The following is a 13,611-nucleotide window of genomic DNA, read 5'->3' as shown; positions in this document are numbered from 1 at the left end:
CAGCATGTTTCTTGTCTCCGAGGACAGACACAGGCAAGGAAGGCAGAATGCAGGAACATGGGGCAGCAGTGAGAAGGCACCTTGGCCTCTGTCGCCCCCTAGAGTCTGTTCATTTTGCCCAAACCTCCTGCCCCAGACTGATCCCCTTCAGCCCCAATCAGCAGTCCCAGAACAGGAGTCCCTGGGGAGAACCCAGCCAGAGACCGGTCTCCACATATGCTGCCTGTGTGTCTCTGAAAAGAACAAGTTAAATGGAAAGTTCTGGGCATCTTGATAGGGAAAATGAAACAATACCAAACTTGGAATTCTTTGACCCGAGTGTGAGTCCTGATTCTGCCAGCTACCAGCATTATGACTTCAAGCCACCTGATCTTTCTGAACCTCCGTTCCTCACCCATAAGAAAAGTTTCTTTGCAAGGGCTGCTGGTAGGAATGAATTAAGGCCATGATGGGGAACCACCTGCCACAAAGCAGGTACTCAATGCATGTTGATCTAGACCCAGAATCTAACAAAAGAGAGGCTAAGAGTGAGGACGCGGAGAAGGAAGGGGTGTTCAGGGCAATGGGAGCCTATACACGAGCCTCCCACTCTGTAATGGCAGACAGCGACTGCCACGTTCTTCCCCAGTCATCAAGGAACAGACTGTCTCCTCACCCCTTCAGTCCCAGCTGGCTATGTCACATCTTTCGGCCAACGGGTTGTTAGCAAGCATGATGCAAGCAGAGCTCTCCCACGTTGGGGCTTGGCTCCTGTCGCTGCCTTGGGGAGCCTGTGCCTGCCACCATGTGAAGAATCCGGGCCGGCCTGCTAACTGATGAGACACGTGACCAGGTACCGCTGTTGCTGCCGCCCTCAGCCAGCCACCCACCAGGCCATCACTGCCATCTGATCCCAGATGTAGGAGTGTTTTCCTTATTTATAGCTGCATAACAAATTACCCCCAAAGCAGCTTGAAACGACATTTATTATCTCACTCGGTTTCTGAGGCTCAGGAAGCTGGGAGAAGTGTAGCTGGAATGGGGGTCCAGGGGCTAGCAAGAGCAGGGGAAACCCAGTCAGCACCCACCACACCCTGCCTTTACTACGCAGCCCCCGAGCCCCAGAGTGCAGCCGCGGCTCAGCACACGTGCAAGCCCCCTCCCCTCCTGGGGAGCTGAACATCAGATCCCGGAGGGTCCTCGGCAGTGAGCCTCCGCAACCCTCATAAAACGCGGGGGAAGCTTGCCCAAAGCCACACCATAAACCTGCAGCAGAAGCAGCAACATGAAACCTGGCGGCGCTCCTGCTCCCCGCCCAGGGCTTGTTTCTTTGCAATATACAAAGAGCACGTTGCAACCCTGGTCACACTTCTGTTTGCAACTGAATGTATTTTGAAATACAGGCGTAGCTCCTTTCCTTGCATGTTGCTTTATTGCGCTTCACAGATAACTGCGTGTTTTACAAATTGAAGGTCTGGGACAACCCCGCTTCCGGCAGGTATATCGGTGCCATTTTTCTGACAGCATTTGTTCACTTCTTGTCTCTGTGTCTCATTTTGATGATTCTCAATATCTGAAACTTTTCCATTATGATTATACTTGTTAACGGTGATCTGTGGTCAGTGATTACAACTTGCTGAAAGCACAGATGATGGTTAACATTTTTTAGCAATAATGTATTTTTAATTAAGGTATATACATCGTTTTTTAGACTGCACACTCAACGGACTATAATACAGTGTAGGCATAACTCTTATGTGCACCAGGTAACCAAAAAAGTCATTTGACTCACTTTATTGTGATATTTGCTTTATTGCCGTGGTCTGGAACCGAACCCACAGTATCTCTAAAGTATGCCCGTATTGCCCATCTAGGACTCAGAGACCAGCCCCGGGGCAACAAGGAAAAATCAGGAAGAACAGGAAAGGAAGAGGTGAACTCATTACCTGATTGCTTCTCCCAGTGTACCATCCTCTTACCCTTCTCCCCACCCCTGTCCACCAGGACTCCTGCCTCCCCATAGGACACAGACCTCAGTGAGGTGCCAGGCCCAGCTGCACTTCCTAAGAGGCACATGCCTATTAGAGAATATTCAAATCAGAACCTAGACCTGACCTACACCTAGAATCCTGGCAGCTCTGGACAAGAAGGAGCCTCTTCCACCCTGCTCTCTCCATGACAGGAGGCCATTCAGCCTCTGCTTACTTGCCTCCAGAGCCCAGGGACTCACTACCTCCTGAACTGGTTGGAAAGAGCTTTGGAGACAGATCTCTGTGACAGATAGCTATGCAACCTTTAATGTCATTTCGCTTTTCTACATCTCAAATTTCTCCTCTTCAAAAGGGAAGTAGTGCCTCCCAAGTAGAGTTGTGATAATTAAATGGGCGCAAGGTTCCCAGGAAGTCATCGGCACATGACAACTTGTATTACACTGGCAGGAGGTGAGAACAGGATGGAACACAGGAATGCCACCTGTCAGCACTGCCCGCTTCCTCCTCCCCCCACCCCCAGCCCCCTAGCATCCACCCATCAGGGCTGCAAGGCTCAGGACCCCCGAGGATTCTTCTCAGACATACAAAATCAGAATTCACCCAGCATCTCAAGGATGTCAGGAGGCACCGGGCAGCAGGGGACCAGAGGGTGCGGAGGGGAAGCTCTCACATGGATAGGCTGGAGCTAGGATATTCAAGGGGGCGGAAGAAACAGAGAGAGACATCACATGTGCATACAGGTGATGAGAGGTTTAGCGAGAAGTCCGTCACACGGACACAGCTAAGAGGCCATGGCCCAGGTATTGGTGAGGGGAGTTAAGAGACACCTCCTCACCCCAGCTGTGAAAAGTTAAATAAAGGCCACTTGCATCTTGCTCTTTCTTCAGCATCCGAGCTACTCTGCATCTCGGGGGTGGAGGCCAGGGCAGGCAGAAGTCAGCAACGCTGCCACATTGTGAAATCAGAGTGGCACAGGCCACTTGGGTGGAGGATCCGACACTGGGGGGCACCTCTCAGCATGCAGATCATCTGCCACAAAGCAAAACAAATTTGCAGGCAAATCACTGAGTGTGAGAAGTTGCAAGGGATCAAGGGAGAAGAAGTGGAAATTCACTAGGCCCTCCCGGTGTCATTCCCATACAATGTACAACGTGCCGCAGGAGACTTTTAATTTTCCATCCCTCTGCGGCTTACTTTAGTGTAATTCAACAGTTTTGAGGCTTTCCATGGGCTTGCTTTGAGCTCACCATCTTCCATGGCCCCTTCACACACACACACACACACCCCTCATCCTGGGCCCCTGCAGGGCCCGCTCCCGCCTTCCCCTCATCAGGTCTAGGGGAGTGACGGCTTCCTAAGTTACCAGCCCCAGGCTGCAGCCCCATACCTTGCCGCTCTTCCTAAACCCTCCCCACACCTCTGTAAATAGTGCCTTTTAAAAACTCACCCTCATACCTAGCACAGGCAAATGCATAGAGCCGGAAAGTAGAACAACGGTTACCAGCGGCTGCGGGGAGGGGGCAGTGGGGCGTGAGTGTTTCATGAGGACAGAGATTCAGCGTGGGGAGGTGAAGAGTTCTGGAGAGGGATGGTGGGGATGGTTGCACAACAACGTGGATCTACGTAATGTCACTGAACTGTACACTTAAAAACAGTTAAAATGGGGGCACCTGGGTGGCTCGGTCGGTTAAGCGTCCAACTCTTGGCTTCAGCTCAGGTCATGATCTCGTGAGTTCGTGAGTTCCAGCCCCATGTCGGCTCTGCGCTGACAGCACAGAGCCTGCTTGGGATTCTCTCTCCCTCTCTCTCTGCCCCTCCCCGACTTGTGCTTGCTCTCTCTCTCTCTCTCTCTCTGCCTCTATCTCTCTTTCAAAAACCAAATATACATAAAATTTTTTAAATAGTTACAATGGTAAATTTTATGTTTCTTTTAGCACAATTTAAAGAAAAACCCACATACTTCCATTAACCAGCCTGAGAGTGCCATCTGTTTCTTCCTGGGACCCTGCCTGATAGATACTCTCCCTCGCAGCGTTTTTCCCCTAGTGGGTCCAAAGTTCCCAGCCCTGGACCTCTCCTCCCATGGGGGTTTCTGGAAGCTGAGCCTCGAGGTTGGGCAGGGCAGCCGGATACCCTGTGGTGATGCTCTTGCCGAACGCCCATGGAGACCAAGACAACAGAGCTGAAGAGAACGAAGACTCCTGGGGGTCCCACACACACCTGAACAGAATGTCCACACATGAGGCAGTCCTGACCCAGCACACCATCTGCACACTTACTTCCAGAGCAGTGTGTCCTGGTCTCTGATGGTTTGACAGACGGGCTCTGCCTCCTCACACAACTAGGGGCCAGGAGGTGGGTCCTTACTCGACAAATGTCTCATGATCTTAGGCAAGTCTCTGCTCTCTCTGGGCCTCAGTTTCCCCTTTTGTACAATAAGGGAGTTAACCAGTGGTACTCAAAGTTTCCTTTTAACCAGCAGAATCATTTCTTAGAATAAAATCTTACAAAGAAGCCCAAGGTAAAGGTAGACTCAAATCAGGGCTGCCGGGTCTCAGGATGGCATGAGAGGCCTAGAGCACCACTCCTTTTCTTCCTTCTAAGGAACCCTTGGGTTCCACGAGGCACAGTTTGACAACCACCATTCTAGATGATCCTCAAAAGTGCTTCCAGGCTCTGGCCATGTATATCGGGGGGACAATGCCCAACAGGTGTGCTCGATATAAATGTTTGCTAAATTAATGGAAGGATGACCTGGAAAAATATCCAACATCCTTCCCTCTCCCACTTTGCCTCATTTCTCTCCCCTCAGCACTGGATAGAGGGAGCCCAGCCCCAGGCCCGCAGTTCACTAACACCAGGCTCTTAACCATGCAAGACTCACTCCCAACTCACCCTGCCAGTAACGCTCTGGTGGACAAGAAATTGCTGAGCCTTTGTGCCCGCCACCCGCTTCATGGGAAGTTTGCCGTTCCCCAGCCAGGCCGGCCTGTTGCCTCTGAACACAAGCAGAGGGGCTGAGCTGAGGCCAAGAATAATATTGTGTCAGTGAGTCTATTATGAAAATAATGGAATAAAAGAAGCCACCCTCAATAAGGGATGTGCAAGTTTCCCCCGATCTGCTATAGCCTGACAAAGGCCGAGGTGGCCCTTCCAGGACGGGCACCCAGCCAAGAGCTTTAAATAATCATTAAAAACACAGTCATGATTTATCACTGGGGATCAACTGGGTGGGGGGCTGCCTGCAGCCTGGCCTCTTCCGGCTTCAGCTCGGGCATGTGGGGAGATGGGCATGGCCACCCTTCCTCCCCCCACGTCACCCCCAAGCTGTGGACTTCCCTGAGGTGAAGAAGAAAGAACCCAGTTATAAAATGTGTGTTCCTCCTCTCTCCTGGACGGAAGCAAATCATAGTCATATCTAATGTTTCCTGGATATTTAAGTGGATTACTTCATTTGACCCTCTTGAGCTAAGAACTGTTTTTGACTGTGCCCATTTTAAGTCTGTGAAAACTGAGGCAGAGATGTCACTTGCTCCCGGCGAGGGGTGATGCAGTGGGCATTAGAGCCTCCTGTGCCTGAACTGGCACTGAGACACCAAAGTCCCCACTTAGCCCAGCTCTCCCTGCACAAAACCTCAACTTCAGACCCCTTCCCGAGTCTCTGCTGAGTTAAGGGACAGAGGAAATCCTCACAAAGGAAGATGGCCACCCAAAGAGTGGAGGGGTAACCTAAAAGACCCTGACTCCAGTGCACCCAATGCCTGGGGCCCTCCAGGAAGCTGGGGACAACCACGAGTGTCTGCTTGGCCACACAGACCCCTCCCATGGGAGCAGGGCAAAGACGCCTGGATGGGACAACAGGGAGTCCTGGAGCCAGCCCTGCCTGGGGCTCGCTTGTGGTTTTGACCTTGGGCGAGTCATGCCCCCTCTCAGGACCTCAGGTTCATCTTCTAACACATGATTATAAAAATGCGATTTTACCTCCCAAGGCGTGTAAAGGAGCTGAAGTGGGAAGTTAGTTATGTAGTGTCACAGTGGATGACTGTTTGCTCCTACAGCTCCCTGCCCGGCTAAACACAGTCCTGTCTCCCCAGACCCTGACTGTCCCCTCGGAGGATGGAGGGGCACTGGAAGGCTTGAACGGGCGATACCTGGTCTGCTGTGGTCAGCGGCCCTGGCCCCGGTCCAGGACCTCATCCTGCTCCTTTGCCTAAAAGCTGCACTCAATAATGCCAAGGGCTTTGCCCGCACTGTCTCATTAAGTCCTCAAGGCCACCTGTATGGGCCATACGGCTGCTACCCCTGTCCTCTAGCTGAAGGAGCTAAGGTGCTACCCCTGTCCTCTAGCTGAAGGAGCTAAGGTTTAACCTGAGCAGTTACTCCTCCTCCCAGTGTGTCATGTACTCAGCCATCCACCTTCCTTCCCTTCCAGCCACCCATCTCCATCACTCATTCACTCTCTGGTGGATCCATCCAGTTAGTCATCAAACGTTCTCTCTGGGGCATGACCATGCGCTGCGCCACAGAGTCGGATCAGACGAGGCTCCCCGCCTGCTAGTGAAACACACTTAACTTGTGAGATCACAACTGCGGTCAGAGACCCGGGTGGCGGCCTGATTCCACCCTTACAAACCCCTCTCTGGGTACCACCATCCCTTGTTATCATGCCTATATTCAGGCCAGTTTCTGCCAGCAGATCTAGAGACTCTGAAAGACACAGGACTGTTTTTGGCAAGCCATGTGGCACTCTCCAAATCTTAATAATAAAGTGATGGTGATGATGATGATGATGATGATGATATATCTTGCAGCTGTTGAGCTGAGACTTCATTGTAGCAATCACTAAGCACTGTGCTCAGCTTGGCCAACCACTTAACATGGTACTACGGGCTGAACTGTGTCCCCCCACAAAGACTGAGAGGTTGAAGCCCTCGCTCCCTAATATGACTGTATTTGGAGAAAAGGCTTTCAAGGAGATAATTAAGGCTAAATGAGGTCGTAAGGACAGGTGCACAGAGGAAAGGCCACGTGAGGACACAACAAGAAGGCAGTCATCTACCAGCCACGGAAAGAGGCCTCATCAGAAACTGACCCTGCTGGCACCTGGATCTTGACTTCCAGCCTCTAGAACTGTGAGAAGATGCATTTCTGTGGTTTAAGTCACCCGGTCTGTGGCGTTGGCCTCAGCAAACCAATACATGGCTTATCCCCATTCATCTTTACAGCAATGGGAAGACCCATGGAGACCCTAAGAGACCAGGGCCCATGTTTTCGCCTTTTTGCATATGTGGACTGTAAAGTTCAGAAAGGGTAGATTAGTTGCCAAGGTTACAAAATTAGGAAGTGGCAGAATCAGGACTCACACTTTCAGGCCAACACATAAGTTGCTGCTCTTAAGCCTACACTGTATCATCTCCCCTCAGTGTTCCAGCACCATGCAAGGGCCTGGCCAGAGCGTGAGCTTCCTGAATGTTTGCAGGATGAAAAAGTGAATGAATGAATGAATGGTTGCCCACCACCAGGACACTTGAAGATGTCTCTTCTTTCCTGGGCCCTTTAAAGACATTCATGCAACACCCACCCTGCAGTCTTGAGGAAGAGCCATAGCACCAAGCCATGTGGGTCTTGGGTGGTGTCATCCAAATCAAAAGGAGAAGAGGTAGCTGGATGGACAGTGAGGGGGAGGGCGCTCCAGGAAGAAGCATGAGTGTGAGCAAGGGCTGGGAGGCAGAAGAGTCAGTAGAGTCACACTGAGGGGACAGAGGTGACAGGGGAAAGGAGAAAGGGTGGAGAGGAAAGCAGGGAGCTGCAAACCTTGGACCCAAAGAACCAGAGACTCAAACAACACTGGCAGTTGGCCCAGGCTCCAGGTCTCAAATCCAGGAGCCACTGACCAGTAGGCAGCTGACAGCCCATCTACAACTCTAGAAAGTTCTGGAGGCAGATGGGGGCTTGTAGTTGTTGGCACAGGACTGGGACTAGGAACACAGGAGGACCTAAGCTCCCAGGTAGAGAGATAAGACGTATAAGGATGGATGACAGTGAGTGACCATTGTAGGGATGGCCATCCTTCCCAGGCGCTCCTATAGGCCAGTTGCTTTCAACTCTGAGAAATCTGGATGTGGGTATCACAACCAGTCAGACCCAGGTATGAGTCTCTTCTCTCCAACTTCCTGGGCGTGTGATCATAGGCAAATAGCTTTATCTCTTAGGGCTTCAATTTCCTGATCTGAGGATGATTGTGATGATTAAATTAGAGAATGCTAGTGTGCCGCATGGTGACTCCAATTAGCAGCACTGTACTGCGTATTTGAAAGAATCAGTCTTTTTTTTTTTTAAGTAGGCTTCGTGCCCAGCACAGAGCCCAATGTGGGCTCAAACTCACGACCCTGAGATCAAGACCTGAGCTGAGATCAAAAGTCGGATGCTTAACTGACTGAGCCACCCAGGCACCCTGAGAACAAATCTTAAAAATTCTCATCACAAGAAAAAAAATTTTGTAACTCTGTATAGTGATGGGGGTTAACCACTTTATTGTGGTGATCATTTCACAATATATACAAATATCGAATCATTATGTTGTACACCTGAAATTAAGATGATGTTATATGTCAATTATACCTCAATAAAGGTGGGGGAAGAAAATTAGGAATGAAAGGAGTTATAATTCAATTTCCTACAAACATGAAAAAAATATTATGACAAATTTTTGCACATAAATGTAAAAATAGAGATGAAATGAATAAATTACAACTTGCCAAAACTGACTCAAGAAAAAAAATAAAATATCTAGGTAGCCCTAGATATTTTTCTTTACCTTTAACAACTTTATTTATTTTCCTTCAAATTTTTATTTAAATTCTAGTTAGTTAACATATGGTGCGGTATTGGTTCCTGGAGCAGAATTCACTGGTTGAAATATTTAAAATTTGTAGTTTAAAATCTTCCCTAAAAGAGAATCCAGACCCAGAGTTTTTACCGAAGGAACAAGCCACTCCAGTACTTATGTGGCTACTTCAAAATATAGAAAAAGAGGGAATATTCCCAACTTATCACATGAAGCTGTCACAAACATGATATCAAAATCTGATTAAGAGAGGTATGATAAAGGATCACTGTAGGCCAATTTTATACAGAGGCAAAACTTCTAAACAGTAGTAAAAAGCTGAATGCAGACATCTATAGAAAGGATGATCCATTATAACCACATTGGGTTTATCTTAGGCACGCAAAGATGATTCAACAGGCAGAAATGCTTACTGCTCACTTACCGTGTGAGCACATGCAGAACAGGTATTTCATGAGATTTAGCACCTGTTCATGGTTAAAAAATGAAAAGCTGGGGCCCCTGGATGGCTCAGTGGGTTGCACGTCCAACTCTGGATTTTGGCTCAGGTCACGACCTCACAGTTCATTAGGATCGAGCCCTGTTTCAGGCTCTGCGCTGACAGTGCAGAGCCTGCTTGGGATTCTCTCTCTCTCTCTGCCCTTCCCCTGCTTGCGTGCTTTCTCTATAAATAAATAAATTTTTTTTCTTTAAATGAAGAGCTTTTTAGCAAGTTAGAAATAAAGGAGGATGTCCCTACCCCAGAAAAGATGACTGTCATTGTAGTAAGACCGAGAACAGTTCTGTTCACAAATGCTGATTGGTTTACTTTCTTTCAGTTAACTGATATATTGAACCAGGACCTCCTGGAAGCAGTGACTTGATCCAGGAGTGAGTGTAATGATAGAAATTTCTAGGACCACTGTAGTCAGGCAAAGGAAATGTTTTGGCAAGCCTTGTAGTGTTCTTCAAATCTTATTAATATGCATAGACTATTGTTTATGAATTTTCATTCATCCAATAAAGACTTATCAAATGTCAAAAAATGAATAAAATATCAAACATAGTGTACATTGATGCTTGATCTATGCTCCTCAAAATGATGATACAAAGTCTAGCCTCATATGAGAAAAAAATCTATAGGATGAATTCCCAGAATCCCTATGTGGTAAGATTACAGGTAAAATTTATTTTCTTCTTAAAGCTTTTCCTTAATTGAGGACATAAATATTTATTGAACATACCTAATAGGTGCAAGACACCAGGAGAGGTCCTGGAATAAAAAGAAAATATAGAAAATGGTTAGAAATGTGGACTTGTGTGCCAGACTGAATTTGTACCTAGGCTCTGCTACTCACTAGCTGTGCGGCCTTGGGTAAGTTGTTTAACTTCTCCGTTCCTCAGTTTGCCAGTCTATAAAATGACGGTGTTTTTTAAAAAGAAAAGAAAATGCATGTAAGTTGCCTGGCCTATAGTATCTGAACAAAAATAGCAACCATTGTTTGTTACCTGAAAGGAAAAGGTAATATGTAGCAAAAGAAAGGGGCAGATGAAATGCTCTCAGCGCTCAGGAAAGGGGGTGAGAGGATATTGGAGACAGGTAGGGGATGAAGGAGGGCTTCCTGGAGGAGGTAGCATCAGAGCTGTGCCTTGAAAGCTAAGTATGTCAACAGGCAAAGAAGAGGTAGAAAGGCGTTCAAGATAGGGTGCACAGCATGAGCAAAAGCCCAGAGATAAGGAAGTGTTTGGGCTAAAGCCACTAGTCAGGTGTAGCTGAGGCACAGGGGTTTGATTGTATCGGGGCCGATTCCGGAGGCCTTGGTGCACACTGTGCCAAATGGTGCGTGGCAGCCACCCCCTTCTCCTCAGTTTCGCCATCTGTAGAATGAGGCCACTGGAGTCAGTCACCCCCGGGCTCCCAGCCTCTCCACGACACTTCATTCTTCAGCGCTCAATCTCCCCGACTCCTAAGTGCTTCCACATGTAACCCTGCCCTGCCTCCTTATCTCTGCCTGCAGAATGCAGCCAGCCCCGCTTCCAGGCCTTGGACGGCCTCCCCACGGTTCTGGAGCGTACAGCTATTCCAGGGCCACCAGACATGTGGCCCCCCGCTCCGGCAGAAACACAACACCCAGGGTGGTGGGCCCTGTGGAAACATTAGCCTCCCTTCCCTCCTCGGGGCCTCTGGGCCTCGGCAGCCTGAGGGCAACGTGGGTTTATTTGGGGTCTGCGGGATGCAGAGAATGTTATCATTCTCAGGGAACTCCAAGTCCCGTTCCCAGTGCTTATTCTGGCCCCTCTCCGCGGGTGCTGCAGGCGCGATGGGGCGCGGAGGTCTCCCTCCTGCTCTGGTACCACCAAGGGCTCCCAGTTCCGAGGGAGGTTTCGGGTTTCAGAGAAATGAAGTAAGGGCCTAAAGGGACAGCCGTCCGTAAGTGCTGGAGCAGAGGACCGAGCAGGACTGAAGGTTCGAGCTGTGACATCCCCCTCATGTCCCCTGACTCCCACCACCCACAGATAGCAGGCATTTGCTGCTTGCTTCAACCTGGAATCTGAGAATCCCAGAATCTTGGAATCCGAAAACGTTACGATCTTCAAACTGAGGGAATCTCAGGCTGCCAGGACCTTAAGACTTGTGGAATCTTAAACTTACTAGAACCATGAAATTCTAGAATTTCCAAGTCAGAATCGTCGTGTCCAGGGAAGAGACGGGTTCCAGCACTTCCTAACCTCATGACTCTGGGCAAGTTGTTCACCATCTCTATACCTCCACGTCCTCATGTGTGCAATGGGGTAATAAGAGTACCTACTTCCTAGGGTAATTGTGGTGAGTTACTCTGTTAACATGTGATATGTTCATGTGTACAAAGTACTTACAGCAGCGCCCAGCACATGGAAGGCCACATAGAAATGGCAGTTATAGTTCTAAGACCACACCGCAAGGTAAGAGCAGAGTTGGTGCTATAGTCCAGGTCCCTGGCCTTCCTGTCTAGAATTTGCCTCCATTCAGCCATACTACCTTTCAAGAGAACTAGGAGGGGACCAGCCTTGGAACCAGATATACCCCTCAATGATGGTACCACCACCCACCCACCACAATCAACACTCTACTGTGGACAATTTCCACGCAAGAGACAGGTATCCCACCACCCAGAAATACAGCAGGCAGAACCATGTTTCTTCCCAGAATGAGGAGCTGTGGCAGGTGCAATCAGTGAAAGGCTCTGGGTCCATTCACTACTCCCAGTGTTTTGACTGCACTCGGCCAGAGCCGCAGTCTTCAAGGGGCTCAGCTGGACGGGAACATCCAAGATAGCTCACTTGTCTAGCTCGTCTAGCCTTTCAGCAGGGATGGCTGGAAGGCTGGGCTGTGCAACTTCAGGGCCTGCCCCTCTCCAGGTGACTTCTCTACACGGTGTCTCTTTCAGGGTCGCCAGACTTCTTTCACCATAGGTCAGGGCACTCAAAAGGACATGAGTAGAGTTGACAGCTTGAGCCAGGGTGAGAGGCAGAAATCTAAAGTGGCCCCCAAGATTCCCACCCAGTGGTGTACATGCCCTGTAGGATCCCTTCCCCTGGACCTGAAATAGGATAGGTTACGCTGATTAGGTTACATTCATGGCAAAGATGGTGGCATAGATTATGTTATACGATGGGAGCCTCCCTCACAGCAGACTGGAGGGGATTCCCCTACTGCCTTTGAAGAACTAAGCCACCATGTTAAGAGAGGGTCATGTCGCTAGGACCAGAGAGCAGCCTTAAGAGCTGAGGGACACCCCTGGCTGGCAGCCAGAAAGAAGATGGGGACTTCAGTCCTACAACCCCAGAGATGAAGGCCACCAACAGAACCCAGGAGAGGGACCCCAAGCCTCACATCAGACAGGCCCAACCAATACCTTGATTTCAGCCTGGGGAGGCCCTGAGCAGAGAACCCATGCCTGGACATACAAAGCTGTGAGCTAATTAACGGGGGTTGTCTCAAGCCGCTAAGAAATTTGTGATGCGGCAACAGAAAACCTTGCAGGTTTGTATCAGTTAAAGGAGTCGTAGGGCCAGCCCAGGTCCAGTGTGAGGTCCACACTGGATGTGAATACCAAGAGGAATGGTTCATCTAGGGCCATCTTCGGACACAAGCAATTGCAAGTGCAGACAACTCCCTGAGGCCTCTATCTCTCCTGGACCCAGAACAGACCCCTGTGTGTGACCACCAAGTTTCTAGACGGCCAAGTCTACCCCCATGTAGGTAGACTGTTTCAGCGGAAGTTGCATATGCTATCTTATCTGATTCCCTGTTGCTGACATGCCAACCTATTTCATGTCAATTCAGAGCAAGAATGTTCTAACCGGAAGGATTCACAAGAGTCATCTAGTTTCAACCCCTTAATTTAGAGTGAGGGTCTCAAGAGGAGAAGGGAAATTTCCCAGAAACTACAGTTTCAAGTCCAGGCGTCTGGACTCCCGGGCTAGGGCTGCCTCCATTCAGCTCTTGTTTTTATGCTCAGTGCACCATTCCCTCCTCTGCCCCCAAAGGAAAGCCACTCATTTTGCCCTGGCTCCCCACTTCTCCTGGGCCCCACCCTGTCCTGACCCCTTGAGAGTTCTAAGACTCACCTCTTCCACCCCCCTCGGTCTGAGAGGTTAAGAAGAGAAAGCAGAATTCTCCGGGTACCGAACCCCAGCATGCCTTTATCTCCAGGAGAAGACTGACAGAGTGAGGAGCCTCCCCAACACCACCCACCCAAGGCTCAGAGCCTCAGAAGGTGGGGTATACAGCAGGAGCTGGCTTCCACACTGTGTCCTGATGTGTATCTTCCC

This window comes from Prionailurus bengalensis, chromosome C1, assembly GCF_016509475.1.
Source record: "Prionailurus bengalensis isolate Pbe53 chromosome C1, Fcat_Pben_1.1_paternal_pri, whole genome shotgun sequence".
NCBI lineage: Eukaryota > Metazoa > Chordata > Mammalia > Carnivora > Felidae > Prionailurus > Prionailurus bengalensis.
Note: the sequence above shows the minus strand (reverse complement) of the source record.